This window comes from Anabrus simplex, chromosome 13, assembly GCF_040414725.1.
Source record: "Anabrus simplex isolate iqAnaSimp1 chromosome 13, ASM4041472v1, whole genome shotgun sequence".
In the NCBI taxonomy this organism is placed as follows: Eukaryota; Metazoa; Arthropoda; class Insecta; order Orthoptera; family Tettigoniidae; genus Anabrus; species Anabrus simplex.
The window spans coordinates 87376381-87402216 of NC_090277.1; the positions used below are offsets into that span (position 1 = coordinate 87376381).

General features: G+C 40.4%; 1 protein-coding gene and 1 long non-coding RNA gene across 2 annotated transcripts in view; one reads left to right on the top strand and one right to left on the bottom strand.

Moving 5' to 3' along the window:
- bs (blistered) overlaps positions 1-25836 on the top strand; it is a 328848-nt gene that overhangs the window by 147452 nt on the left and 155560 nt on the right. The gene's annotated exons all lie outside the window — the stretch shown is intronic.
- Positions 1-25836, bottom strand: part of LOC136884620 (uncharacterized) — an 89263-nt gene that overhangs the window by 28537 nt on the left and 34890 nt on the right. The window contains exon 2 of the long non-coding RNA XR_010861393.2: positions 22907-23178. This is a non-coding gene — a long non-coding RNA (uncharacterized lncRNA). The remainder of the gene's footprint in view (positions 1-22906; positions 23179-25836) is intronic.

The window sequence follows — 25836 nt, forward strand, 5'->3', positions numbered from 1 at the left end:
GAGTGGCTCAGACGGTTAAGGCGCTGGCCTTCTAACCCCAACTTGGCAGGTTCGATCCTGGCTCAGTCCGGTGGTATTTGAAGGTGCTCAAATACGACAGCTCCGTTTCGGTAGATTTACTGGCACGTAAAAAGAACTCCTGCGGGACTAAATTCCGGCACCTCGGCGTCTCCGAAGATCTTAAAAAGTAGTTAGTGGGACGTAAAACAAATAATATTATTATTTCATGAATTTATCATCGGTAGTTGAATTATACAGATTGTTTAAATCTTGTGGACTGATGGCCTTTCTTTATACAAGGGGTTTAGAACCAACTAGCTTTATCTAACCACTCAAAGTTTCCGTACAGCCTTTTTTTTCGCAGAAAACTATTAGAATATTATAATATAACAAAGTACTTGGCCTCAGGATGAAGAACGGTCTCTGAAATGTCACGAAATCTTCAGTGTCCTCCTCTAATTAATCATCTTTATTGTCATCTCCTCTTCTCACAGTAGGCTAAGAAGTCAGCTCTGTGAAGTAGTCAGGTATATACTCGAGCAGTTTCTTCAGATCATCAATTATCCTCTTCTTAATAAGTATATTTCCTGCTGGGTACGCACAGTTTATTGGCACTCGACTGGAGCCATCAATGAATGATAAAACATATAGTTGTATTCTTTAGCGTTTGTCCCGCCTGGTGACAGGGTCCGCTGTGTGGATCCGTTGTCTCCATTTAATTCGGTCACGGGCCATGTCAGGATGTAGTCTTACTACAGCTTTCAGGTCGTTGTGCACTGTATCGATCCATCGCTGTCTTGGTCGTCCCTTGGACCTCTTTCCAGCGACTTCCAATGTATAACGAAAAATAATAAAATACTTCATTATACAATAATGATGCAGTTACGCAGTCAAATGACCTCAAAACAAGAGAGTAGCGCGCTGTTAATCGACGAACACCTAGCGCTTCTATGGGTATTTCATAAAACTAGGGCTTCAAGTACGGACCGATGCCATTTCTTTACAAAACGCTAACTTTCCGATCACAATATCACAGTGAAGGGGAGGCTGGACTGATGTCCTTTCTTTATGAACCAATTCATATTCTAGTCTTCATTCTTTTAGTTAATGCTTTTCTTTCCCATTTCCTTTTCCCACATATTTTTTTAATACAAGAAAGTTTGCGCGGTAATCCATTCTTTGTTTAATAATGAAAGTATTGTATATATTGTTTTATATACACTGCCCAATATTTAATTCTTACCCGCGTCAGTTGCCCTACATACTCTCAATAGGTGCGCGTCTTCCATTATTTCTCCAAATAAATATACGATGATTTTCCTCATGTTTCTTCCTCTGACCTTTTTTTGTATCCCCATTAGCCACCGCACCACATCTGTTCGTCCTCCATTTGAAAGCCTTTCTTTCCTTATTGACATATTTCGGATAATTTTACAGAATTACTTAATTTAGTGGAAGAACCGTGCCTCAGCGGCTGCGCGCCGGCCTCTCACCGCTGGGTTCCCTGGTTCAAATCCCGGCCACTCCATGTGAGAGATATGTGCTGCGCAAAGCGGAGGCGAGGCAGGTTTTTCTCTGGGTAATCCGGTTTTCCCTGTCATCTTTCATTCCCGCAACATTCTGCAATACCATTTCATTTCATCTGTCAGTCATTAATCATTGCCCCAGAGGAGCGCGACAGGCTTTGGCAGCCGACACAGTTATCCTCGTCGCTAGATGGGGCTTCATTCATTCCATTCCTGACCCGGTTGAAATTGGAAATAGGCTGTGGATTTTCATTTTCTCACCGCCCCTCCCCCCCTAGATTGTATTTAAAAGTGCCTCTGCGCAAATTGTGTTCATTATTATTATTATTATTATTATTATTATTATTATTATTATTATTATTATTACAGCCGAACCTCGATATCTCGAACCCCGATTACTCGAATTTTCAGTATCTCGAAGTAACTTAAATTTCCCGAATGTTTGTCCTATTCTTCAAGTGTATTTATTTCTCTACTACTCGAAATTCGGTGCCACGATTTTCTCGATTTCCCGAAGCAAATGTTTCCTCCCTTGAAGCAAAAAAAAAAAAAAAAAAAAAAAAAAAAAAATTCTAATTCGAATTTTGTTCAACATTAACTGTGCAATACAGCATTTATGGTTTCTGAGGAACATTTATTGTGTAAAGAAAGGGTTACAGTGATGCTGGGAGCTAATACAGTATGACGGGAACCGAAAAACTAAAACTTCTTAGTGATCGGGAAATAGGCGAAGCCTTCCTATTTCTCGGGTGTGAATTAATTACCGGTCACGCTCGTAAGCAACCCCCGAAGTCGCGAATGACAAGCTCCATCTCGGCTACGTGGTATTGACGAGAAGTTTCAGCGTAAAGACAGGAAAGGTTAACAGTAACAAACAGAAGAGTCTAAAGGATATTTTTTCAAAGGTGTTAACCGAGGTATGTTTCTTTTTTCTGATGTACTCTATTGTCTTCTAAAAAGTTACTGTAATAAGCGTTATAATTAAAGTGATGCGGTAAAATAGGTTTTATTTGTGTAATTTTAAATACTGTTAAACATAATGTATTCAATATAAGTCCGTAGATACATATGATTCAGTTATGTGCTATACATGCTAAAGAACGTATTCTCTTACCGGGCGAGTTGGCCGTGCGGTTAGGAGCGCGCAGCTGTGAGCTCGTATCCGGGAGATAGTGGGCAGCCCTGAAGATGTTTTTTTCGTGGCTTCCCATTTTCACACCAGGCAAATGCTGGGGACTGTACCTTAATTAAGGCCACGGCCGTTTCCTTCCTATTCCTAGGCCTTTCCTGTCCCATCGTCGCCATAAGACCTAACTATATCGGTGCGGCGTAAAGCAGATAGAAAAAAAACCCGTACTCTCTATATCTTGAAATTTCGTTCCTCTGTATTATTATTAGCCACCTGCAGATTATCCACAACCGGGGACTTGACCTTGTCGCCGGGGCTGATCGGTGTACTGTACTGGTAATGCCGATATTCATGACGAATGTCAAATTACCACCCTCCGGCAGAGACGCAGGAAAATGGTTGCCAAATTATATAACAGACATAGGCCGTCAACCAGCTAGGTAACTACGAGGCCCAAGGCGTCAAATACAAGAGATCAAGGGGTCATCCTGCTGTAAAACGAGCGCCTAGTGCAATGCCACACACACACTGGCTAGCCAACCACGAGCTCATCCCAACATTCAGTAAACAATGCAAGTCAGGGGACAATGTATTAAGACAGGGTGTAAAATTTGACCGGCGGGGACTGTCCCACCTGTGAATTCCACAGTGCTACTGATTGTACAGCTAGCACCATGACAGTGCGCTGGGAGAGGGCAGAATTGGGGTGCTTATAGGCCGCCGCCATACTATCATCTCAATAATGAACTTTTCGGCATCAACTGTTGCATTGAAATCGTTTTGTACACAGTACGCAGGACGAAAAGTCAGGTGCAGTCTGGCGTCGTCTCTTTCGGAAAGCACGTGTAGCTTCTGTCTTTGTGAGTTGTTCAGTATTCCGTTAGTGATGAGCAGTTTTGGTAAAGCTTATCCGAAAGAAATCTTACACGTACTATCTCTGTCAGAGTTTTTATCGCATTCTTTTCCTCATCCTGGAAAGGAAGTAAGAATTGAGGAAGCGAACGTTATTCTCCGACATTGAGTGATGACAAGTAAGCCAGTACCCTTACATTCCTATTCTTATATCATTGCTTTTGACTGGAGCAGGTTCCCTTTTGGAAGTACAGTAGGTGACCAGCTGGCGTCAAAGAGAGCGGAAGTCTTATATCATATAACGATATATTTGCCTATTATTATTAGTTCCTTTCGCTATTCTGCTTTTGTCACCGTTTGCCATCCTTTTCTTCTTTTCCTTTCGTCGTACAGTGGTCGAACAGACCTAATTGCGCGGCCAAACTACCGTCTTGTGAATGGAGTAAAAGTAGCGGGAAAATGCGTGGGGAAATATTCCGTTCAGTATGCACTGTAAACAGTTATCACAGTAAGTTCGGGCTGTAAATGATAAGCGGAGTCGGGGTGTTGTGGCTCTGATTGGTTAGAATGCTAACATACTGAAGCCAGTAACAAGTATACGCTATCCAGGACAACAGTTCTGGCGTGTGATTTGCATAAATATTAGGGGGCCGACCTATTAGAACCCCTAGAAATTATGTTACTCTCCTCACATAGGGGATATACGACCCTTACTGGTAGGCAAATTAGTTTGTGTTATAACTAGAGTCCGGATTTTTAGGTACTGATAGGTTAGAATGCAAATTTACTTGAGCGAACAACACGTATATACTACCCCGTACAGCAGTTATGCTATGAGATTTGCATAGACATTAGGGGTACGGCCTATATAACTCCTTGAATTTATGTTGCTCTTGCTACATTATGGTACAACGGGTTGCATGACACTTCCTACAAACCTAATTACTTTGCATTCTAACCTATTTCCACCTAAAAGTCCGAGGTCTAGTTATAACCTATTACTGCGTAAACATCCGAGCTCTATTGATTGATTGATCGATCAATCAATCAATCAATCAATCAATCAATCAATCAATCAATCAATCAATCAATCAATCAATCAATCAATCAATCAATCAATCAATCAATCAATCAATCAATCAATCAATCAATCAATCAATCAATCAATCAGCCAGTCTTTTACTTACTGTAGCTCTCTTATAAACGCTTTCAAAGAACTTGGACATTTATCGACCACATCCCTTGATAATTTATTCCAATCCCTTACTCCTCGTCCTATAAAGGAATATTTGCCCCAATTTGTCCGTTTGAATACCAACTTTATCTTTCCTACTTTTAAAAGCTCCGCTCAAGCTTATTCTTCGTCTGCTAGTGTCATTCCTCGCCAACTCTCCACTGACAGCTCGAAAAATACCACGTAGTCAAGCATCTCGTCTCCTTACTCCAAAATCTTCCCAGCCCAAAGTTAGGAGTATTTTAGTAACACCACTCCTTTGTCGGAAATCACCCAGAACACATCGTGCTGCTTTCCTTTGGATCTTTTCCAGTTCTCGTATCAAGTAGTCCTGGTGTGGGTCCCCTGCACTGGAACTATACACCAATTGGGGTCTACCAGAGAAGTGTATGCCCTATCCTTTACATATTTGCTACAATCCCTAAATAACCATATGAACCATATATAACTCCTTGAATTTATGTTGCTCTTGCTACATTATGGTACAACGGGTTGCATGACACTTCCTACAAACCTAATTACTTTGCATTCTAACCTATTTCCACCTAAAAGTCCGAGGTCTAGTTATAACCTATTACTGCGTAAACAGCCTTTCTTAAGACTGACTAAACTTGGAATATTCACTATTGTTTCCTTTATCTGCATATGAATTTGTACTTTGGTAGAATGGCTGATTGTGAAAATGTAGTTGCGGTACGGAAATAAACTTCTAAAGGCGACACTCCGGAGATTAAAAAAAATCGATATTTTGGTGAAACTTTTTAAATGACTGAAATTGAAAGGATTGAGTCTCTTTTTTCTTGTCGCGAAGTTATTCCGCTGAATTCAAACAATTTAATAATAATGCTTTGGTTACCAATTGTAATTTTACATTTAAATCTCATTTTTCTCCCATAATATTCTACCAGATGTAGCAAAATTTGTATGGTATATGTATCACAGCTATATTAAGAAACCTGCAAATGGAATTTTTTATTGCAGAATTTGTTCAGGTAGTAGGGATTTTTAAGTCCAAAATTAGAGAACGTAAAAATTACACAACCTTTAGTACGATATATCTCCTTATATAAATTATGTTCAGAAAAATCGATACGTAGTACTTTTAAAAAAAATTACGAATTTACATTAAAATGTTAATTACATTTCAAGAAAAAAATGGAATTAAAATTTACAAAAAAATATTTTGGAAAACTATTAATTTTATATGAAATTATGGTGATATCTCTGCTTTTATTTAGGTGACATTTCCACAAAGTTTCGTGAAAATTCATGCATTAGTTGAAATATATATATGTTTATCTCCGGAGTGTCGTCTTGACCATGTAGGTGTGCCAGTCGGAGAGACAAATGAGATTGGTGCAACGGTTTGGGCGTGGTGGAGCGGTAAATTTCCCATTTAAAGTCTATAGGAGAAGAGAGAATTTTTCTTAAGATGTCACAAGGCTGAGAACGAAGTGGAACAAGGCAAGCGGTGCACGGCTAGCCGGGAATTGTGATTACCTTTCTGCGCCACTAAGCTCTTGATGCAGGAAATTAGTATGTTATTCTTTGCTCTCTTGGTTGATACCAAAAAAGTAATAATATTAACAATAATAATATAATAATAATAATAAATGCGCATTTCTGTGCTATACGTTTCCTGGTCATGGCCATCTAGCAACGGCTGCTAATTTCAGTCATATGGCATAGCCTGCACGGTTGCTAGGTAACAAGACCTTACATCACATCCCGCGCCGTTGCTATGGTTCCACTTCCGTCACACATTTTGACGCGTTATGTTATACACTTTTTTTCGGATTACCCCTCGCCATAAGACATAGAATCATGAATAGATTTTAGGTTTAAAGGACGAGAGAGCGAATACAGATTCATTGGTTATTCCCCTCTTAGTAGCCTCTTACGACATGCAGGGGGTGCAGATAATGCATTCATTTCACTCCACCCACAAGCGATAATATATGTATGTTCAGTCCGTCAGCGATGCCGCTGGTGGGATCCTCAACAGCTCTGCCATCAGCTGTCATAGATGGCCTAGGCATCACTGAAGAGGCATACTAGAGAAATGAGGAGTGAGGTAGTTTGCCGTTGCTTTCCTAACCGAGCCAGAGTTACTATTACGTATCATTCTGCCAAGCCCACTGAAATGCATACACCAACCGACCCTATGAGCAACATTTCACACCATTCATAGCAGGGACTGGCTGCATAAGGATTGGCATTACTAGCATCGCTCATACCTCAGTCACTTTCATATTGTCAAAGCCAAGGATAAGACAGAGACAGATCAATGAAAGTAACAAAATTGCTCTAACCTACACCAGAAGACATAGTGCACTGTAAACACTAGGTCCTGCCAGCAAAGGCATACAAGCGATATAGAGTTCTGATAAATTGAAAGAAATCACGATCTACATCCAGCGATACGGCAGCTGATCCAGCACACAAAATTCTCATGCTAAGTCACAAGATAGCCCCACTTATCAAGATCTACGTCCTACGTTGATTTAGCACACAATTTTATGGCCGTAAGTATTCGCAAAATACGATAAAAATTCCGCTGCCTTCCGTGATGTTAACGTGTGTAAGGGGCTTTGCTGTGAGTTAGACTAAACGCCAGTCAAATACAGTGGAACCTCGTTTAAAACACGGGCGCCATTAGTACCTACTGTATATAGAAGGCAGTGCTCAGGCTCACGGTAATGACGCGAGGAAGACGGCGACGAACACTGGTTGCCTGGTTACCACACTGTCGGTTTTCTGTCCACGAAAAATTGACGACTCTAATTCCACATAAACCCATAGCCAAAATATATATCGATGTTAATAAAAAGTATGGAAGTATACGCCCGAGCGAGTTGACCGTGCGGTTCAGGTCGCGCAGAAGTGAGCTTACATTCGGGAGATAGTAGTGGAATTGAATCCCACTGTCGGCAGCCTTGAAGATTGTTTTCCGTGATTTCCCATTTCATACCAGGCAAATGCTGGCTGGGGCAGTATCCTAATTAAGGCACGGCCGTTACCTTCCCAATCCTAGCCTTTTCCTATCCTTGCGTCGCCGAAATCTTCAATGTGTTAGTGCGACGTAAACCATTAGGGAAAAAAAAAAACTGAATAAAAACCTACCTTTCCCTTTGCGAAAATAAAATCATGAATATGTTTCCCGGTCATGGCCATCTAGCAACGGCTGCTAATTTCAGCCATATGACATAACCTGCACGGTTGCTAGGTAACATGACCTTACATCACATCCCGCACCGTTGTTATGGTTCCACTTCCGTCACACATTTTGACGCGTTATGTTATACACTTTTTTCGGATTACCCCTCGCCATAAGACATATTTGTGTCAAAAATCTTATACGAAGTTGGAATGTTTTATTTTCTAATTGTACTAGATGAATCTCACCGAATCACATATTCGTACCTTTTATATACCTCAGTTAAATTATCCCAATGAACTCTCGCTTGATATGAGGCTATTATTTTAAGAACTAACCGTCGGTTTTGATGGGTCTCTGCCAGTCTCCATTTTAAATACGTACAGTTTGTTCTTCGTTCCTTGACTACTATTAGTTGAAAGTAAATCTCTTCATCTGATATCGGACTGTATTACTCAGAGTTATGAGTAGAGTCCCGATGAAATGGCGTATGGCTTTTAGTGCCGTGAGTGTCCGACAAGTTCGCTTCGCCAGATGCAGGTCTTTTGGTTTGCCTCCCTTAGGCGACCTGCGCGTCGTGATGAGGATGAAATGATGATGATGATGGTGATGATGACGACGACACATACACCCAGCCCCCGTGCTAGCGAAATTAACCAATTAAGGTTAAAATTCCCGACCCTGCCGGGGATCGAACCCGGGACCCCTGTGGCCAAAGACCAGCACGTTAACAATTTAGCCATGGAGCCGGACAGAGTCCCGAAGTTTAGTCAGTAATAGGTTAGAATGCACACTAATTTGGCTGAGTGGCTCAGACGGTTGAGGCGCCGGCCTTTTTCTGACCCTAAATTCGATCCTCATGCAGCCCGGTTGTATTTGCAGGTGCTCACATATGTAAGCCTCGTGTCGGTAGATTTACTGGCACGTAAAAAGAACTGCTGATGGACTAAATTCCGGCACCTCGGCGTCTCGGAAAACCTTAAAAGTAGTTAGTTCGACGTAACGCCAATAACATTATAATTACTAATGTCGCTGGTGAGGAGTGTAGTCTACCCGTCCTCCTGTAATATAGCGATAGTAGCATAACTTCCAGGGGTTCTAATAGCCCTTGCTCCTAGTGTTTATGCAAATCACATAACAGAAATAAGTTTGCATTCTAACTTATGACAGCCTAAACATCCGGGCTCTGCTTATGCTGCACGGGTGTTCTAGTTTAGTCTCCATACTGGTGTTGAATCATTAAATTAAATATTCTATTGGTGTAGATTTCTAAGCACTGTAACATTCATTTTTGCTTGCCTTGAAATGTAGTACCGTGTCCAGCGATTTGTGGTACCGCGATTTCTCCTCTTTAATATGGATGCATCTCTTGTTTTGTTTTGTTTTTAATTCGTCAATTTGTTCGTCACGCGATGATCATTATTTCTACACCCTTCTCTCGCGGAGAGGGGCCAAGGGTCGAATATTTGAGACCACCTCCCCCTCCTCATTCCCACCAGTACTAGCGCCTCCAGCGTGGGGAAGTGAAAGGCTAGCTAGACTATGTGCCGGACAGAGCAATGACCCAATTCTCCGGTACTGTGCCATAGGTCATGTCCAAGTTTCCTTATCGACAGACGGAGTTCTTTCTCGTCAACCGCTCTGAAATTATGAACTGTTCCGTCACTTAATTATACAGTGTGTCCGTATTAATAATAATAATAATAATAATAATAATAATAATAATAATAATAATAATAATAATTTTTGCTTTATGTCCCACTAACTACTTTGCCGGTTTTCGGAGACGCCGAGGTGACGGAATTTAGTCCCGCAGGAGTTCTTTTACGTGCCAGTAAATCTACCGACACTAGGGTGACGTATATCACCGGGCTGAGCCAGGATCCAACCGGCCAAGTTGGTGTCAGAAGGCCAGCGCCTCAACCGTCTGAGCCACTCAGCCCGGCAATCCGTGTTCATGGAGCTGTAGAAATATACCGATAGTTTCTGTTTTTAAAGTTGCATAGAACATTTTACACCGACGATGAGCTTTTGATTATACGAATAGAATTTCACGTTCTAACGCCTACACTATATGAGTATTTAAAATTATCAGGATTTAAGGGTAGATGTAGGTGACATTGTCACAAGAAAGGTCGTCGTATAAAATTCTTCCTAGATGTCTTCTATTTTCTCTATTGTCTCGTCTGTTGCCTTTTATAATTTTTTAAAATAAGATAGCCAGTTTTTAAGTTTTTCATTTTTATGATTTTAATATTTCATTTTAGATAGCATTTTCAGTTTAGTTTACTTTTATGCTTTTTATAATTTAATTTTTTTAAATAAGGTAAAAGTAATTTTAAAATTTATTTTATATTTTACGATTTTTCTCATTTTGATGAATTTAAAGTAAGGAATTCACTTAAAAAATTAAATGTTTTAGTAAGGTACTCATTTCTAAATGAATTGCATTTTTTATTTTGTTATTAATTTTATTGGAAAATAAGGAAACCCCCTTTTCAAATTAATTTATTAGGTTTTGATTAAATTGTTTTTAAAACAAGGTAGTGACTTTTATTTTATGATTTTAATTATATTGATTAATTTATTTTAATTACCTTAAGATGAAGTGGTCGTTTTCTAATTTATTTTAATTTTATTAATATTAATTTTATTTTATGTTAATTATTTGAAAATACGGTAAAGAAAACCACATTTCCCTCTGCGAAATCAAAATGATCATAAATATGTTTCTCGGTCGTGGCCATCCATTCCCGCCTACTAATTTCAGATGATCGCCAGGCATAAGACAGCCTGCACGGTCACTAGGTAGCATTCTTTTGTTGATACTCATTTGTCTTTTGATTTATCGGATTTTTTTTATCTCCCCCGTGGGTAGAGTCGAAAGATTTATTATCTGTAGCCTTTCCATGTTGTAAGGGGTTACTAGGAGGGTAACAACCAAACAATGTGTACTCGCTCTCGCCTTCTAAGCCCAATATGGCCTTAATTAAGGTACGGCGCCAGCATATGCCTGGTGTGAAAATGGGAAACCACGGAAAACCATCTTCAGGACTGCCGACAGTGGGCCTCGAACCGATTATCTCCCGTATAGTGGATAATGGCCGCATTGCAGCTATCGAGCTCTGTAAGTTTTTCCGTGTAGCGGAGAAAATGAACGACCACGCCTCGTCGCATTCAAGAGTTCCTCAGGGTTTGTGGACGACCCCACGGTTATTGATTCATGTGACTGCTTTGAGAACTGTCTTTGAAACGAAAGGTGAAGTTCTGATGGTTCAAATAACTGATACAACTGGAGGAGGTCTGTCTGGCATATTGTTATGTCATCTCTCACCTAAACCTGCGTAATTTTTATCTCTGTTAGGGAGATTGTTTCAACCTCTGTAAACAGGGTGAGAAAACGTGTTAATAGGACGATTATTAGATTGAAGATATTTTAATAATAATAATAATAATAATAATAATAATAATAATAATAATAATAATAATAATAATAACAGCAATCATATGTTTTCCCCTTCCCTCTAACTACATTTGCGGTTTTCAGAGGTGCCCGAATTTTGTCCCCTTAGGAGTTATTTTACATGCAAAAATGAAATGGCGTATGGCTTTTAGTGCCGGGAGTGGCCGAGGACAAATTCGGCTCGCCAGATGCAGGTCTTTTGATTTGACTCCCGTAGGCGACCTGCGCGTCGTGATGGATGAAATGATGATGAAGACGCCACGCACACCCAGTCCCAGTGCCAGCGATATTAACCAATTATGGTTAAAATTCCCGACCCTGGCGGGAATTGAACCCGGGACCCCTGTGAAGAAAGGCTAGCATGCTAACCAATTAGCCATGGAGCCGGACATGTAACATGGGGCACCTCCACATACCGCATGAGTGATCTGGGATCGAACACACCAACCTAGGGCAAAAGGCCAACACTATTGCGGCGGAACTTCTAGCTTGACTTCAAAATATTGTGTTAAGATCGTGTAGAATAAAGGATGTTGTTGCGGACTTTGATTTTATCGTCTTGCTTAGTTCTGAAAACAACCATATAATCCTGATTTGCACGCATGCGTCTTGAATTACCTGGCTTATAGGTCAGGAGAATAGTGGGAGGGAGGCTGCTAGCGCCTGTACTCTTGAGTACAGTTAGGCAGGCAGACGTCTGTATCTATACAGAGGTGAAATCCGAGAATTTCACAATTTTAGATCGATCTTTTTCTCGTTGTCTCGAATGGAAGGAAGGTTGCGGTGACGAATGAGACGCCCACGCCAGCTTTGACCTAGTTAGTGCTACAAACACACACTGTTTCGACCTTGCTGTGATTCATGCGAAGTTTCCACTACTTCAGCAGCTAACATCTCTCAAGATTTTGAGAGCAAGTATAGTCATACAAACCAGGCTCCATTCTCAATATTAATTAGAAAATGTGTCTACGGCTGTGGGTCATCTGAAAATTTGCATTGCGCAAGTTAGCATCATAAACTGTATGACGGAAGTGTAACCCTAGCAACCGTGCAGACTGTGATGGAAGGTATGGATGGCCAGGTAATGTTACCTAGCAACCATGAAAGTTATGTCTTATGACGGGTGATCATCTGAAATTAGCAGCCGTTGGTGGATGGCCATGACTGTGAGACATGTTTATGATGATTTGATTTTCGCAAAGGGGAAAGTGGTTCGTTTTTGTGAAATTCCTTCCTCTTTAGTCTGAAGATTAAAAGTGATGAGTAAATATGCCACAAATCTTGTCGCAGATTCGTTCACCATAACTGACAGAGAATTTCCCTCTGTCGGGATATCACGGATAGAGATTTCTCCGATGATCGCTGTACAGTGTTCTGAAATGACAGGGATCTGATTATATGGAGTTCTAGTAGCTGTCAAAAAGTGATACACATCCAAACTGGGTTCTAGTTATAACGAACAACAATTGGAGTCGGTAATCCTTTGCATTTAGGGTTCTAGTCTGTCTACATTATATTATTTGTTCTTAACTTTCTGTATATGAAGGATACTTTAAATACTAAATTCCGGATTTTTCTTGGATGTAACAGATTAGAATGCAATTTACTGAAGCGAGTAACAAGTATACTGTGGCCCGCGCAATGGTTATGCTATGAGTTTTCCATAAACGTAAGGGGTACGGTCCATCAGCACCCCCTGGAATTTGTTACTGTCCCTACATTATGGAAGAGCGGGTTAGTCGATACTTCCTATTAACCAAATTAGGTAGTTTGCATTACTTCCTAAGAATTCTGAGTAAATTAATGATGTTCAAAACATAGATGGTCTTACAACATATGAATGCCTTATTATTGAGGGTGCTTTCAACGTACCTCAAATTCATTATTTACCGAGCTCGATAGCTGCAGTCACTTAAGTGCGGCGAGTATCCAGTATTCGGGAGATAGTAGGTTCGAACCCCACTGTCGGCAGCCCTGAAAATGGTTTTCCGTGGTTTCCCATTTTCACACCTGGCAAATGCTGGGGCTGTACCTTAAGACCACGGCCGCTTCCTTCCCACTCCTAACCCTTCCCTATCCCATCGTCGCCATAAGACCTATCTGTGTCGGTGCGACGTAAAGCAACTAGCAAAAAAAAAAAAAAAAAAAAAAAAAAAAATCATTATACCAGTTGTAACTTTAATGAAGGATCAATGGCCAGCCGTCTATTTCAGTTCATCTCATACCTCGGATTAACATCACACGCCAGTTTACAAAATTTGATTTTCACGACATTTGATTTGCTATTAGGTCATAGTGAAGTTGAATTGAAGCATGACAAATTCACGTTGATGCCTGATGACTTTGTTTAGCTTTAGACCCATTAAAAATATTCCATTACCCCCTTGAATTAATCGCGAATATTACAACTTTAAAAGGGATGACTTTTTGCGCCTCTATTTTAACACACGAGACTACAACTGTATTTTATTGTATTCCTTCCTTGATTTATTCTTATTCATCATCATCTTCTTCTACTTTTTGATTTAGTGTATGATTAGTTGAATCCTAATATGTCAAAAAGGAATGTAAATGGGCTTAGACCTACGTACCTTCATATTGTCAAATAGGGCCTAAATAAATAAATAAATAAATAAATAAATAAATAAATAAATTGGATAGGCTGTGTTGCCTACACGGCGGCGAGTGTTTTGGACGTAACGATGTCTGCTCCTATCGAAAGAAATGGAACTTTATTTAAAATGCAATCGGAAAAATAACAAGAAGATAGGCTTTACATGTTCAAACTTCTTAGGTTAGAAAGGTATTAACCATATAAAGAAGGCAAATGTTGTACATAATATCAACTTTCATGAATCCTGTTCATCCTCTTTGCGCGTTAGGTATTGTCGCTGTACCTCAGTGGCCCTCTTTCGAGGCGTTAAATGCGATGATGACGCAACAGCGTCGTGGGATTGACTTAGCTGCGCAACCACTACTAACTTCGTCGTAGCATAACTTTTTTAATCGGATGGATATATCTTCCCGATTCTGTTACCATTCTTTATTTTTGTGGAGAAATAATGGAAGAGGTGCATCTGTTGAGAGTATGTAGGAAAACTGACGCCCTTAAGAGTTAATAATAATAATGTTATTTGCTTTACGTCCCACTAACTACTCTTTTACGGTTTTCGGAGACACCGAAGTGCCGGAATTTAGTCCCGCAGGAGTTCTTTTACGTGCCAGTAAATCTACAGACACGAGGATGACGTATTTGAGCACCTCCAAATACCACCGGACTGAGCTAGGGTCGAACCTGCCATGTTGGGGTCAGAAGGCCAGCGCCTCAACCGTCTGAGCCACTCAGCCCGGCACTTAAGAGTTAAATATTTGGGTAGTGAATATAAAACAAAAATAGAAAGTGGGAAAGTATTCTATACAATCGTTAAATTATTATATAAAATATGGATTACACGGGGAAGAATAGCAAACTTTTTGTATTAAAAAAATAAATGGCCAAAGGAAATTAAAATTAAATAAACACTAAGAGAATGAAGGACAAAAAAAAGTAAAAGGGACGATAATTTGTGGAATGAATATAAATATTATTGGGTTTAAGTGCAATATTTAGTGTAGTAATAGTCAAATAATTGTGAGAAGGATAATGTAATGCATGCATCAAACAAATGGATAGCGTTAAATAAATAAATAAATGCTCTCTCCCCGGTTTTAGGCGATCCGGAATTAGGGGATGGGAGTAATTCTATTCTATTCACTATAGTGTTCGTCTCACCAATTTCTCTCCGTAGTGTACAATTTTGATTGGCAGGTGTTGAACGGTAACAGGTATAGAAACAGCGAAGTAAAATGCTGTTGCAAAGTGTCACTTATTCACAAACGTTTCTTGTGTTCTGTGTATTTTTACTTTCTAAATCGGCCGACGCGTTCAGTTATTATGGAGGTCTGATATGCATTGAGAGCGGCGCGGGAATGAGTTGCTCAACGAACGAAAGCACTCCGCATTATAGCAATGGATTTATGTTCGTGGTATTTAGCCGGTGCCTTAAATTACCTACCGATATCGGAATATCGAATGAATCCCTTATAGTTCGCCAGGTGAAACAGCCTGATTTTTCGTGACAATTTTTCATGCTTTAGATCAGGGATGGCAAACGTTTACAAACTAACGTGTCAATTAAGGTCTTGTTTATTACTTTTTATTATCTAATGTGCCATCGATTATTTTCCTTTAAAACCATCATGAAACATACCACCTGACTTCATTTAGTTATTAGTAGAGTCCGGATTTTTAGGTATTGATAGGTTAGAATGCAAATTTACTTAAGCGAACAACACGTATATACTACCCCGTATAGCAGTTATGCTATGAGATTTGCATAGACATTAGGGGTACGGCCTATATAACTCCCTGACTTTGTTGCTCTTGCTACATTATGGTACAGCGGGTTGCATGACACTTCCTACAAACCTAATTACTTTGCATTCTAACCTATTTCCACCTAAAAATCCGAGGTCTAGTTATTAGATTGCATTACATATACATCTATTTGACTGAATATTTCATTATTTTATTTTGCAAAAATCACTGAAATTTACATTTTAAAAACATGTAAATTTTAAGAATAAGGTACCGTATATTTTTTGCTTTAACCTCATAATATTTGTGAAAAATTTGAACATAGAATTAATTGAGATATACTTCTTTATTAACGCGTAAAATTAAAATATGCTATGTTACTAGATTTCGGACATATTTATTGAATGTTAAAATCGTGGAAGTATGTTAGTATGTTGTCTGAGGTGCCACAAAAGTCATTGGTTCGCAATCCCTTCATTAGACGCTATCACGTCAAAACACGATCTAATTGTCACTATACCTGAAATACACGTTCACAACTTTTCGTTGGTGGATTTATTTGTATGTTTGTGCTGTGAGTCGTGGTATTCAAGTAGCTTGCCTGTCTCTTACCCATAGTTTCTGGGTTCCATTCTCGGTCAAGTAATTGCATTTTTTAGATAAACCTGAGGGCTGGTTCGAGGTCCACTCAGCTTACACGATTGCACTTGGGGAGATATCTGACGGTGAGATAACGGATCCGGTCCTGAAAGCCAAGAATAACAGCTGAGAGGATTCGTCGCGCTGATCACGCGTAACCCCATAATGTGTAGGCCTTCGGGCTGAGAAACAGTCCGTCGGTAGGCCAAAGATCCTTCGGGGCTGGTACCACCTGAGGATTTTTTCACTTTTATATTTGTATTTTTGTTTGTGTCATGACCGGCATTGCATCAATACCGTGCATTTTTAAGGTAATCTAGGGAGCAAAGGGACTCAGTACTGTTTATATGCAGCTGGCGAATGCCTATTTTCAAAAGAAAACTCGGTCTGTGTAGGTTGTTTCTACTAGAATCATATTTACACGATGCGGACATTTCAGAATATTATCTTTGTGCTGGACGGTACACACGTACGCCTTGCTTGTGTCGTTTATACTAATATCATAAAGAGAAAAAAAAGATTTGTATGTTTGTATATTTGTTTGTAATGGATAAACTCAAAAACTACTGAACCGATTAAAAAAAAATTCTTTCACGTACAGAAAGCTATATTACCAGTGGGTAACATGGGCTGTATTTTATTTTCAAAACGATTAGATATCTCTACGAAAATTGAAAAAATGTAACCCAAGGTATCAAAAACTTGCCTATAAAAGTCATTATAGGCCAATATAGACGAAATATCGAATGTGTCGCACAAGGACGAGACCAAGCTCATTTTAAGCTTCACGACGCGAAGAACAAAACTCGGTTTTAAGGGCCTAAAACCAACCGTTATGGAGATATTGCCATCACACTACCCTGCTCTAGGAATCGGATGAAGAAATGGCCAGTCGTAACCATGGCAACGTCACCTCAAAGATTCTACAGTAGAATACAGGCATGCGGTTTGAAGTAGGCACGTGCGTAAATGTAGGCAAGGGTAAGGAGAGATTCTGCTACACATATGACTGTCTGGAAAAATACACTGTGGGGGTAATCCACCCGTATGGGTGGAGGTGGGGAGGGTGTTATAGAAATGGACACAGTTCGAAATCATACCAGCTAGAATAAATTAAGAAGCTGCGAATAGAAACATGTGCGTTGTGTCTTGGTGTTTCACTGTCTTTTATGTGATTTGGCATGAAAAATCACAACAGTTTCTCCTTATATGATTTAAATAACATGACAAGAATCTTGGAAACACGATAAATACCCATTCTCCGAGATGGAAAAATGAACTAGACGCGACTAAAATCCTTAACACCGAGTTCGATAGCTGCAGTCGCTTAAGTGCGGCCAGTATCCAGTATTCGGGAGATAGTAGGTTCGAATCCCACTGTTGGCAGCCCTGAAAATGGTTTTCCGTGGTTTCCCATTTTCACACCAGGCAAATGCTGGGGCTGTACCTTAATTAAGGCCACGGCCGCTTCCTTCCATTCCCTGTCCCATCGTCGCAATAAGACCTATCTGTGTCGGTGCGACGTAAAGCAACTAGCAAAAAAAAAAAAAAAAAAAAAAATCCTTAACCTAGCCGTTAGTCGAACCTGATGAACAGTGACACAGCACACTCGATAAAAAGAAAAAAAAGGCCAAAAATTGTAAACATGGACAATCTTCAAATTATTCTGTCAGATAAATTGAATTGCATTTAATTTCATGTAAAATATACAAGCAAATCATTTCACACAAACAGAAGACAAAAATAAACAAATCTGAAAAATGTAATTCATAAAACAAACTACAGTGACACTCCGCATGTAGTTTAAGTCCAAGTTCAGCCCCCATCGGCATAGGGGCGGGGGTGAGAAGGGGTGAAAAAAAGTCCAAGATGGCCCAGATTGTGGATCTATGTGTGTACACCCTTCTGGGCAGGGGTGGAAAGAGTGTGAATTATCAGTCAACCTCACAATAACGATATCTACAAAAATTTTGTTTCACACATTATTAACAGATAATAAAATACCTTAAAGTAAAGAATCAATAAAATGCCGGGTAATATAGCTAGTCAATCATAAACTCCATCACACCTCTCTCTCTCTCTCTCTCTCTTGTGGGCGCGGGGAAATGACCCCGACAACATTACTATAGTGGAGCGATTGAATTTGCCTTGATGAGAGTTGGCCATGCATGTTACTTTAGTCCGCCAGCCAATTTGTAGCTACGTGTGTTACAACAGGCTGCCGTGCCATGCCGTTCGTGTTTCCGAAGTAATGAGTAGTTGTCGAATTTATTTGCTGCCTAAGTCACCAATATAAGCATGAAGCTACGCTGCAAGGAGTGATCAAGTATGCATTTAAGTATGCAGTTATTTTCATTTGTTGTATGAAATGCAAACGTAATATTCCTGTATTAGACTCACTCGATTCATCCACCCAGTATATAAAATCATGATCATAAACAACTGAATTAAAAGCGAAATACCACATTATTTACAGCTGCGGCTGTTCCAGTAGTACAAACAATCCGTATATAGTTTGTGAGACGTATCTATCTATCTGTGTTCACTATTAAAGTAATATGCACGCTTCTCCTAGGTAAGACACAGAGTGTTAATGAATACATCAATTACTTAGGCCAGAGAGAAGGTGTTACCTTCTAGGTGGCCCGCCCCTCCTCTTCAGGGAGGGGAATGAAAACTTTTCATGAATGAATGAATTGTAAGGAAACAACTAACACAGACGTAAAGAAACACACTTAGATACATATTTCTGTTTCATTTTACACCCTACTTTTCCTGTCGGTAATTTATTTTACAGTATGCGATAATAGTCTTCAATATTTTTCTTTGTATAAATGTATAAATGTTTGTTAAAACTAGCTTCAATGCGGAGAATGATCTCTTTACATCTACGGATGCGATAGGACAGTACTTGAGTTTGAGAGGGAGTGTTAGTTGTTAAAGATTTTGGTAGATCCTCATTATCAGTAATTGCCAAATTGGCTATTAAAAGAAAATTAAGCTCTTTAGCGTTTCCAATCGCGAAATTACCAGCGTTTCGCCCCAGTGTAGCAGTGAGCTCATCAGTTGGATTCCTACACCTTTCCAAGACGCTGGTGGATAGCGCGCCGTTCAGACACCACTGGAGGCAGGCCTCTTATGTCGGACAATGCACTAGGGGAAGCATGAGCCTCCACTTGTATAAATGCCTGCCTTTGGCCTTTATATCAAAAATAAGGTTCCTAAAAGCCCTGTAGAGAAACATTCTCTAATACCTTTTAGGAAGATAAATGCTACTTTATGAATAATATGTGTGGAAAATCTTTCATGGCTGTAGGTCAATCACGCAAGATCTTGCATGCTCCTAGAAGAAGAAGAAGAAGAAGAAGAAGAAGAAGAAGAAGAAGAATATGATGATGATGATGATGATGATGCTTGTTGTTTTAAGGGGCCTAACATCGAGATCATCGGCCCCTAATGGTACGAAATGAGATGAAATGCAATGACAAAATAAAAATACACACAAAATCTTCCACTGACTAGAATTCAAAACGTGAGGACGAAAAATGAACGGATGGATATGAAGTTAAAAACAATCAGTGGAGACGACCCGCACGCAATGCCTCAGTCTCAGAAACTGACGGAAAACAATAGTAATACTGACCAAGGGGCTGCTTCTATAGCTCAATACTAAATCGATGATGCTTGCAAGCTAAAGGGGTCCAAAATATAGGTCATCGCACTCTCATAATGGTACTTATCGCTTGGAAAGTAGAACCATGGTATTTGACATGGTGCGGTACTAATCAACAGTATCGTAGACTCGCGGTATTCCACACATTTTGGTACTACTCGCAGGTAATACAGACCTATGTTGTTTCACACATAGCGGCGACATTTACAGGCAACGCAAACCTATGGTTTTCGTCACATACGTGTACTAACCACAGGGACTCGTACTATCCCGTGGTGTTCCTTATGTAGTAGGTACTAATCATAGGCAAGCCAGAACCATGGTGTCGCTCATATAGTGCTACTAATCACAGGTACCGTAAAAGCCTGAGCGCACGGTGCTCCTGATTGCTACTAATCACAAACCTATTTGGTACCTAACGTAGTGGTTCTACGCGCAAGTAATAGCGACCCATGGTGTTCCCCGCGTGGTGGTACTAATCACAAGTAGTTTCATGGTTCTAATCCAATCATCTCTTGGTCGCCCCTTTTAGTCGCCTCTCACGACAGGCAGGGGATACCGTGGGTGTATTCTTCGTCTGCCTCCCCCACCCACAGGGGGTTGTGTGTTTGGTCCGCGAGAGGTATTTTATTTCCCTCAAGTCCGCCGGCAAGCCGGTTAGGACCCCCCTATCTGCCACCTGGGACGCGCCACGTGGGAGTATCACCTCTGCCCCTGCTACGCCTGCGTAGCAGGTTCGTGGAGAAGAAGAAGAAGAAGAAGAAGAAGAAGAAAAGCTGAAATAGGGTTGACATATCTTCTCCCACTTAAGGATACTCATACCTTATACTTGACATTAAAAAAAAAAGACTGCCCACAAACTGTTTCAAGATTTAACACACATTCGTTTCGTCTGGAATTTGTCAGTTCGGAGCTAAATTTATTATCTATAAGATTCAACATAGCACACTACGTAAATAAAAAAGAAGTATGGGCCAAAATTGTAAATGTGGACAATCTTCAAATGACTGGCAGATACATTGGATGTAATTTCATGTACAATGTACAAGCAAATAATTTGACACAAACAGAAGACAAAAATAAGCACATCTTTAAAAAAATGCAATACATAATACAAAAGTCAAAATAAAACATAATTGTAAATGTTAGTTTCTTTGTACACCAAATATTTTCGTTCTAATATACCTGGTTAGTTCGTGTGTCAAATAAATAAATAAATAAATAAATAAATAAATAAATAAATAAATAAATAAATAAATAAATAAATAAATAAATAAATAAATAAATAAATAAATAAATAAATAAATAAAGCCAACATTGCTGCGCCATTTAAATTTAAATAGTTTGCAAATTCAGCATTAAACGTCATTTTCAGTTAATAATAATAATAAAGTGTTGTGAATTTTCAGACCATATCGCAGCATTGGATTTATCTATAAAATCAGTCGGCTGTCAACAGTATTAGACGACACCAAATGTTCGTTTAGAGGAAAACAGTGTGTCTAAGTTAGGTATAAAATAACTTGTGGGACCAAGAATTATTATCTCGTAAAATGTGAATAGACTACAGTACGTGTTAGCGATCCAAGTAGTAGGTTACAATGTAAACTTAACGGAGCGAGTAACCAGTATATTCTACCCTGCGTAACGTTTATGCTATGATATTTGCATAAGCATTGGGGGCACGGTCTAACCAGAAACTCTACAATTTATGTTACTCTCGTTACATTATGCAAGAGAGGGCTGGACTGTATTTCGTAGGCCCTACTAATCAAGTTAGTTTGTTCATGATGTAATATTTAGGGATTATGGAGTGCAATGAACTGTGTAAACACATTAAGCAACTATTGATGCGTCGTGTTTCCGTTTTATATTTTCGAGTGTGTTTATATACTTCATTACACGGCATAATCCCAAAATATTACGTCATGAATAGTTACACGGGCCGTGAAAGTCTAAATGACAAATTAGTTTAGTCTTGCTATTAATAGCAAGGCCCAGTATTCGTGAGATAGTGGGTTCGAACCTTGAGATGGTTTTCCGTGTTTCCCATTTTCACACCAGGCAAATGCTGTGGCTGTACCTTAATTAAGGCCACGGTCGCTTCCTTCCCACTCTTAGCCCTTTCCTGTCCCGTCGTCGCCATAAGACCTATCTTTGTTGGTGCGACGTAAAACAACAGTAAAAACATAACAAGGCCCGATAAATACAACTGCGCGCCAAAATTGAATCATTGTCATGGTTTTTTTTAACGTGACTGCTAACTATTTATTTTTTAGACATAAGTTGTTGGGAAATGATGCAACTGTGTAAATAAAATTTGTCATTTTATGTAGAGGCCGGTACTAAAGCTACATCTGGATGATACGGGACGCGGAAGTGATCAGCGAAACATTTCCAGCATGTCTGATTGAAACTGCAATGTGGTGATACAAACACACGTTAGTTATTCTGCCAATTTGAAGTGCGTGCGTGTGTGTGTCTGTTGATGCGCGCGCCTTGGCTATGCTATGCCGTGCATACCTCACAAATAATGAAAGCGAGGCAACTTCAAGTATGAATCACCTCTCGCTCTGTCTTTGTCTGCGCCGTTGGCCTGGCGCTTCTAACAGCATATTTTGTGTTCACATTTCTCTTTTTTCTCTCTTTATCCCCCTTTTCATTTAGCTGTAGCGTGTCGGACAGTGGAAGGAAGAGAGTGGAGTGGGGGGAGGGGGATATAGCCGGCGGGGGTGGGCAGGTCAGGACCAAGCTAGCGCGGCCGGCGCTCCAAGAGAAGAGGGGGCCAATTACCAGGCATCTCTCTCTCCCCCTCCCCCTCTAACACCTGTTCACATTTTCCGCTTATTCACAAGGATTGAAGGAGTTTTAATTACCTGGTTGTCGCCCGATGGGTTTGTCACTGCGAAGGTATCACTTTGCAGCGCGTGTCTCCTCGTGCTGACTCCAAGCGATGTTCAGGGGGGCACTTTTGTCGGGCATCTGTTGACTCTTGCTCGCTCTGTGTTCACGTGTGCATGTGAGAGTGTGGTCTGTCTGTCTGTGTGAGTGAGTGTGTGTGCTGCAAGCAGCGAACAAGCTAGGCCGGAGAAAGAACGACCAGCGCTGACTTCCACACTCTCTGCACTGGATGTCCCCTGCACAGATCCTGAAAAGAATTAAAAATCATAATTATGCTTAGGCATATATCCATCAGTGATAAATTAACTATATACAGGAATTATATGTGGGGATAAAATAATTAAGCCCATCAGTAGAGAAAACGAGTAGTAAAAGAAGTAACGAAGAACTGTATAGACAGACCGAGATAATAACGGATACAATAAAAAAAAAACACACATACAGGGTTGTGAGATGGACAGCGCATAATGTTTTGATGACAAGTCAGGTTGTAAGTTTCACCAAGTCCTCTCAATTTTAATTACTGAGTTGATGGGGGTGATTGTACTTCATGAGGAACACCTGGAAGTATCTATGTGTTAATATAAGGAATGTTCTTCAATGGGGATAATCACATTAACGGGGTCAAGAAAGGTTACAGGTCTCTTCATATGGTTATGAGAATATTTAGGAGTTGTAGTGAGGATGTTAAGGAAAGGGCGGGTAAGTCTCTGGCAAGACCCCAATTAGAGTATAGTTTCAGTGTATAGGATTAGTTCATACGAGGAAAGCAGCACAATTTGTTCTGACAAAGGAGCGAAAATGTAAACCTACAACCTGTTTTCCAGTCAGTGACCGGGTCAGGGATGGAATGAATGAAGCCCCTATGTAGCGCCGGGGATAGGAATTGTGCCGGCTGTCGAAGCCTGTCGCACTCCTCTGGGGCAATGATTAATGACTGACAGATGAAATGAAATGATAGTGGAGAGTGTTGCTGGAATGAGAGACACAGGGAAAACCGGAATATCCGGAGAAAAAACCCTTTCCCGCCTCTGCTTTGTCCAGCACAAATCTCACGAGGAGTGAGTGGGATTTGAACCGCGGAAGCCAGCGCTGACAGACCGACGCGCTGCCGCATGAGCCACGGAGGCTTCTCTGATAAAGGAGTAGTGTTACAAAAAATGTTACCAACTTTTGGCTGGGAAGACTTGGAAGAAAGGAGACGAGTGGCTGGACTAAGTGGCATGTTCCTAGCTGTTAGTGGAGGGATGGCGTGGGATGACATAAATAGACGAATAAGCTTGAGCGGAGATTTTAAAAGTAGGGAAGATCATACAATTTGAATTGAAGAGGACAAATTGGGGCAAATATTCATTTATAGGAAGAGGATTAAGGGATTGGAGTAACTTATCAACGCGAATGTACTTTGAAATCGTTTAAGAAAAAGCTAGGTAATCAATTGATAGGGAATCGTGGAGCTAATTAATTAATTGATTGATTGATTAGTAAGAATGAATGACAATAGACTAACCAAGAGACTATTCGATCACTTCGACAACAACCTCAAGCACCTGGATATTAGAAATACGTAAAAATATGAAAGAAGCCAACATTCGACAGGCAGACATACTGAACAGACTAACATTGACAACTCAAAATGGTGAACAGTTTCCAAGAGTTTACGGATAGGGACAACATCTAGAATGAGGAGAGGGAAAGACTAACAAGTGAAAGGATGAAGGGAGGAGAAAAAAAAAAAAAAAAAACTTACACAGTTGTTTAACGTGGTCCCTAGAAGGCTGGTATCGAACGAAGAAGAGCTCGATTTTTATGAAGAAATAGGTTAGAATGCAAAGTTACTGAAGCGAATAGCAAGTAGGCCTATACTATAACCTGCACAATGGTTATGACATGAGTTTTGCATGAGATTCCCTAGAATGTTACTGTCGCTACATTACGAAAAAGCGGACTTAGACGACACTTAACCAAATTATTTTGCATCCCGAGGACTAATCATCAATGCCAACATATGCAGAAGAGATGCCATTCACAGATTGAGACCAGAAAACCGATGATGCGTATAGACTTACAACTGAATACATCGAAAAGGTATTAGATTATTAACCATATTATCACCGTGATATCACCTTCGCCTCTGTGGTGTAGTGGTTAGCGTGATTAGCTGCCACCCCCGGAGGCCCGGGTTCGATTCCCGGCTCTGCCACGAAATTTGAAAAGTGGTACGAGGGCTGGAACGGGGTCCACTCAGCCTCAGGAGGTCAACTGAGTAGAGGTGGGTTCGATTCCCACCTCAGCCATCCTGGAAGTGGTTTTCCGTGGTTTCCCACTTCTCCTCCAGGCGAATGCCGGGATGGTACCTAACTTAAGGCCGCGGCTGCTTCCTTCCCTCTTCCTTGCCTATCCCTTCCAATCTTCCCATTCCTCCACAAGGCCCCTGTTCAGCATAGCAGGCGAGGCCGCCTGGGCGAGGTACTGGTCATACTCCCCAGTTGTATCCCCCGACCAAGAGTCTGAAGCTCCAGGACACTGCCCCTGAGGCGGTAGAGGTGGGATCCCTCGCTGAGTCCGAGGGAAAAACCGACCCTGGAGGGTAAACAGATGATGATGATGATGATGATGATGATGATGATGATATCACCTTCACCATAATCCTACGTGAAGTTTGATTATCAGTAGAACAGCTTGGGGTTCTGGAGGTCATCGACCTGTACATCCACGCAGCAGACTATAGCAAGGGTGGCCATATGGCGTGATCTTGACCCCAGTGAATACCAGAGTCCTATTCACATATCGTAAGTAAAGTCATGACACATGAGAGACAGAGAAAGAAAACCATTGCAGAAAGCTTAATATGAACATGACAAAATATACAGTATATGGTGTGGAATGGCATTAGTAGACTAAT